This window comes from Lonchura striata, chromosome 26, assembly GCF_050655825.1.
Source record: "Lonchura striata isolate lonStrDom1 chromosome 26, ASM5065582v1, whole genome shotgun sequence".
In the NCBI taxonomy this organism is placed as follows: Eukaryota; Metazoa; Chordata; class Aves; order Passeriformes; family Estrildidae; genus Lonchura; species Lonchura striata.
Window position 1 is genome coordinate 2180576 of NC_140728.1, and position 5719 is coordinate 2186294.

General features: G+C 49.3%; 1 long non-coding RNA gene across 2 annotated transcripts; it reads right to left on the minus strand.

Annotated features, from left to right (window-relative positions):
* Window positions 1–812: 812 nt before the first annotated feature.
* On the minus strand, window positions 813–5592 carry LOC110473468 (uncharacterized). 2 transcript variants are annotated; one of them, XR_014950144.1, is made up of 3 exons: window positions 5408–5592; window positions 4767–4896; window positions 813–4144 (listed from the first exon to the last, which is right to left on the minus strand). It is a non-coding gene; the product is annotated as an uncharacterized LOC110473468 (long non-coding RNA). The 2 variants fall into 2 exon arrangements; XR_002465880.4 differs by having other exon boundaries at window positions 813–4161; window positions 5408–5591.
* Window positions 5593–5719: the final 127 nt, after the last annotated feature.

Here is a 5719-nt window from a genome sequence, read left to right on the forward strand (position 1 = left end):
CCCGCCTTCCCCCGCCGCTCTCCCTCCCTCTCTCCCTCCGCGGGCAGCGCCGCGAGGGGCGGCACGGCCCCGAGAGGCGCGGCCGGCGGTCGTGCGGCCAAGCGGCGAGCGAGGCGGGGACACGCTGCCGCCGCAGCTGGGACGGCGCAGGCGGCGCCGCAGCCACCGCCTCCGCCCCTCGCTGCGACCTCGTACACAGCGCAAACAGCGCCGGCCCCGCTGTCCCCGCACGGCACGGCCCCGCTGTCCGGCACGGCCCGGCCCGGCCCGGCTCGGCCCGGCACGGCCCGGCACGGCCCCGCAGCTGTCGGGGCCGCGCCCGCGGAGCTCCGCGCACCGATGCCCCAAGATGGAGCCCGCGCGGCGGCGTCTCGCGAGAGCGGCGCGGAGGGCGGCGCGAACCGCCCGCGCCTCAGCGAGCGCCTCGCTTCTCCCCGAGCTGTTCCGAAAGTGAAAAAACAAAAGGAGAATCGATGAGAATGCTTGCGGAAGCTTGCGAGTTGGTGTGAATTGTTTCTGAACTTCCCGAGGATGGTTTGTTCCCTTCCAGAGGTGTTGAGGAGAGCTAAGCTCGCGCTGCGCACATTTCCCAGTGTCCTGATCGTTCTCTGTGTTTTTTGAGAATAAGCTGCGTCTCAATACTGCTCAAAAGGCCTTGCAGTATCAAAGACACAGATGTGTTTGCTTTCCAGTACATGCATAAGTCTAAAGTTATTAAGTGCGGCAGATTAAGCTGATTTTGGGGTGGAACCCATGGTATCTTCACCAGGTAGTAAGTACAGACTATCACAGAAAATAATTCATGTTCAGGATTTGTGTTCAAGGCCACTTAGCTTTTAATCTCAAGCTTTAGAAAGGTGAATTGTTAGCAAGATACACACATTCTGAATGGGTCACGGAAGCTTGCTTTTAAAACATTTGGCTTCCCATATCAAACCCCTTCTCTACACAAAGTGGCACCCTCTCCTATGGTGGTGTAAGTCATTGAAGCCCACAGGAGTAAACACTTAAAAGTTACCACTGCTTGCACCTATAAAGTAACTACTTCTTGGTATGTTAGGATTCTTAACACCTTTAATTTGCAAACTCTTGCTGTTAGTTTTGCTTGTATGACCTTGCCTTGAAAAGGGTGATTGTGCTCAAGGATGTCAGACACACCTCGCTCTGCTGTGGTTTGGAGTGGCTGGGGATGTGTATGTGTACAAGACAGTAAATCTAATGCTGGAGTCCCTGCTGTGGTATCAGAACAAACAGGTCTCAGTGATTGTGCTTTTGTTTCTTTGTTTTAGTTTGGTTTGACTATGAATATTGCAGTTTTCTTTCTGAATCTCTTTTTGGATCTAGTCTGGACTCTCAGTGGTTATGGCTTTTTCTGTTCTGCTAAGTCCTCCTATGAAAGTAAACACAGAATCTCTTATTCATCATTTATCTGGGCTTTGTTTCAGTGTGTACTGAAACTTAAACTGTTCTTTTGAGATGGGGACAAGGCTTGAGACTCAAGACTGAGCCACTGGGTGAGGTTCTCCAAGGTGTGGTGAGCTAATCTATCAGCCTGCTGCTGCCAAAAGGGACAGGACCACACAGGGAAAGGAAAGCAGGGGAGCCAGGCTTCTCTTTCTGGATAACCAGCTCTTTCATCAGCTTAGCCACATGTGGTACTGAAGCCTGAAACTACGGGTCTTGTCCAGCTTACACTGCTGTAAAGGAATTTTCAGGTGATAAATGCAGGCAAACAGAGCTGTAGTTTGAGTTGGTGTTGTTTTCTCAGTAACCATGAAGACTTGTCAACAAGGTTACCTTCTGTAATAGTGAGATCATTTACATTGTGCAAAAGCCTTCTGTTCTGTCATTTAATATCTTTAAAAATCTAAGATGGAGATTGGATGAAATTCTGGAGTCAGAGAAACAAAATCACTTGATGGCAAGAGTTGAATCGTGTATAACTGTGACATGTGATGTAGAGTTAAGAGTCTGTCCACCCAAAATTACCTGATGCAATACAATAAGTTTTGCCCAGAATTCAAAGGCAGAATTTTGATAATATTATTGGAAACTTTATCATTGCATTGTTTAATAAGAAAATATATTTTATTTCTTCCTCCAGCTCATTGTTTAAGAAAAATGTCTGCCTTGCTTCCTCATGATTTTTCCCTGTTTCTTTGCCACTTCCCTGTTTCATGTGTTTTTTCTGTTCTCCATTTTGTATGCACTTGTCAGCAGAGCCACCCTGACAGTGAAATTATGGAGGGGGACACAGCTCTGTAATGTTAATGTGAGTCCCCACGGTCACTGTTCACAGTTCAGGGATGTCAAAAGCCTTACTTATATTTGGTTTGTGAATCAAAAAAAAAAAAAAAAAAAAAAAAAAAAATTCACCAACATGCCAGGAATTAAAAGGGGGAAGAAGGAGCACTGGGCGGTGGGGTTAGTCAGAGTTTAGCTACTGGAAATTTTGATTCAAACACATACATGGGAAATATATCATGTAGGTCAAGTCCTGATTTAACCCACTCACTAAATAATTTAATTCAGGAAACATTTGTCTCATTTTGGGGAGGTGGGATAGGTTTGTTAATTTTTGCTGCCCAGATGCAGTGTTTATGTGGTTTTCTTCTAGGTCAGAACAGGAGGAATCAAAATACCATCCCCTCTTTTTTCTGCAGTGTTAATTAGGTCAAGCAACTGATGTATCCAGTGCTCTGTGCTTCTCCAGCTATCAGGTGAACAGCACACAGAGCATTTGTGATTCATCTGAGTGGCATGCAAGGGCACAGAGGTGCCTACCTGGGATGGATGGTGTGTGCCAGCTCTGGGATAACACCTGTGCCTGCAGAGAGCAAACACAGCAAACCTTGGTGGGCACAGGAGGCCACACAAGAGCACTGCAGAGACACAGGTGGCTGCTTTGGACAGGCAGAAAGTTGGGTGAGTTAGAATCTACTGCAGAACAGCTTGCTGAAGTCAGGCTGAACAGCAGAAGGTAGAATATTTGGCTTGACATTTAAGCCTTCACGTTAAATTATCCTACCAGTAACTTAAATATTGTCATGGAGTTGAGGAAATGCGGCTGGGTAGATCCCCTTTTGAATTCTCCATTTTTTCACAAATGTAATGGATTGATAATCCAGTTCATTGCTTTGAGTCCTGTGTTCCTGTTTGGGCAAAGACATCTTTGTGTGCAAGCTGGAGAGGCATCCTGCTGAGCTTTGCAGCAGGGAATGACTTTATTGTTGTTGTTTTTATTTCTCTGATAGAGTGAGAATCCTGCCAGCGGAGGGCAAAAGCTCCAAGTTTTTTATTTCCAGAGGTTACTGCACCAGCTGTCTTTGGGATGATGGGGGAAGTGAAAAACAGAGATAGCTTGACTTCCTGAAGAACTGGAGCTTATGCCTTTTCTGTCAGTATTCTGCAATAATTTTTAAGCTTGGTGGCTGTCTCAGCCAAGTTTGAATTGGGCAGGTGGCTGGAAATTCCAGGAAAAGCAATTGTTCTGAGTAAAATATTCCAGTAGTTGTCCCACCTAGGGAAAGAACCCAGTCTTGGGTAATCATCCTGTGCTGGGGTCCTACACCTGAACGAGGCAAGAAGGAGAAGAAAACCCTCCTCAAATCTGGAGGAAAGCAGGGTTCCTGACTTCTGCTGCTCATGAAACCACTTGTTTAACTCCCTCACCTTGGCATTGCACAAAATAGTCTAATGCAAGGATATTGACCTTTCAAACTCTTCCCCCATAGAAAAAGCTTCAAAGAATGAAGGTGACACTAAATATTCACCAGTCTCCCTTTAATGCAGGAGGGTGGGGAGCACCCTCACAGAGGTGACTGTTTCCACAGGAGCCCCCTTTGAGGTGAGGCTGCCTGGGAATGCAGCAGGGACCCACAGCAGCTCAGGGGTGTCACCTCCAGCAGTCCCTGTGAGCCCAGTTCCTCGAGGGCTGGAGGTTTGGGCTGTCCTCTGCTCCCATGCCAGCAGGGCCCTCTCACTGCTCAGGTGGTGTCACCTTGTTATGGGAACTGCATTTGACCACCTTGACACTCTAGCCACCCTTGGCTAAGAGTTATATCCAGATATGAACTTGGATTTTCAAGAAGACTGTGTAGAGTCTCTTAACTGCAGAGAAAACTGAATCCTGGATCTTCTTGGACTGAAAGACAGGAAAAACTGAAGGCCCAAATGGTATTGAGTAATTCTCAAACCACATATGCTTCCCTACATTGTTCTGGACAGTGGCTTAATGCCAAGCTTCTCTCAGCTCTGTTCAAAATGAGTAATGTAAAACCCATGAAAGGCATAGCCCTAATTTTCAGATTCTATTGGCTCTCCTATGGCAGCTTTGATTTAAGATGAAATGGATTCCTAGCTATTGGCACCATGAAAGGTCTCCACTGAAAACTTAAAAGGTTTTTTTTTTTTTCCTCTTGTTCAGCAAAGTTCCAAATCTTCCCTTCCTATTGCAATGACTGCAGAGTTTAGCACCAGTGGACAAATCAGACATCAGAATGTCAGCATGCAAGTCATGGGTATTCATGCTGCAAAACAAATATCCTGCTGAGAGGAAGTCCAGTCAATCCTGATCTTTTTCCCCATAATGTTGCTCCCACATACACACACAAGGCTTCTGTGTTCAGCCAAGCACAAATCCCTGGACATGGGCTGTGAAGTGACAAAGCACCTGCTTTATAGCCAAATATTCCACCTATACCTCTAAACATCCACAGAAGTCAGAGTTTAAAGGCCTATTTTTGTTAGCAGCCTGAAGTTCTTACCTGACCTAGTTGCAACAAGATCAGTTGTTTTGCATGCAGCAATGTTCTAATGTTCTTCCCATCTGGTGGGATGACACGATGCTTTCCTGGCAGGGCTTGCTGCAGAAACCCAGGCTGCTCTCCCACTGCACTGAACAAGAAGAAACAGATCCTCAGACATGCAGATGATCATGGCCACCTCCTGAAATTCCAAACGGTGCAGGATGTGTCCCAGATGCAACCTGTCACCACCTCGAACTTGGGCTGCCCTGACAGTCCCAAGGGAACCCTGCAAACTGACATCAGGAACCTCGGCTGGGGAGTTTTCTTTCCCAGGGAAAAGTGGCATTGTTTGTGCTCAGGGGCCTGTGGCTCTGAGTGGGCTGCAAAAATCTGAAGGGCGAAGGATGTGTCCCAGACACAACCTGCCACCACCTCAGACATGTGCTGTTCTGAGAGTCCCATGCAAACCCTACAAACTGACATCAGGAACCTGGACTGATGAGTTTTCCTTCACAGGGAAAAGGGCTGGTCTTTCTGCCCAGGGGCATATGGCCCAGAGGGGGTGGCTGACTGCAAAAAATCCGAAAATCGAAGGATGTGTCCCAGACCCCAGCTGCCCCTACATCAAACTGGTGCTGCCCTGACAGTCCCAAGCGCACCCTACAAACCGACACCAGGAACGGGCGGGCGAGTTTTCCTCCCAGGGAAAAGGGCCGCTGTTCGTGTTCCGGGGGGCGGGCGCGGGCGGCCAGCGCACGCCCCGAGCGGCCCCGGCGGCGGGTGCCAAACGGAGCCCGCGCCGCGCCCCGCGGCACTACCGGCAGCACCGCCCGCCCCGCCCCGAGCGTGCGCCGCCGCCGCAGCCGCGCAGGGCGGGCGGGGCAGGGGCGGCTCCGCGCCGGGGGCGGCTCCGCGCGGCGGGGGCGGCCGAGCCGCGCGTGCCCAGCCCGGCGGGCGCAGCGCAGGCGCCC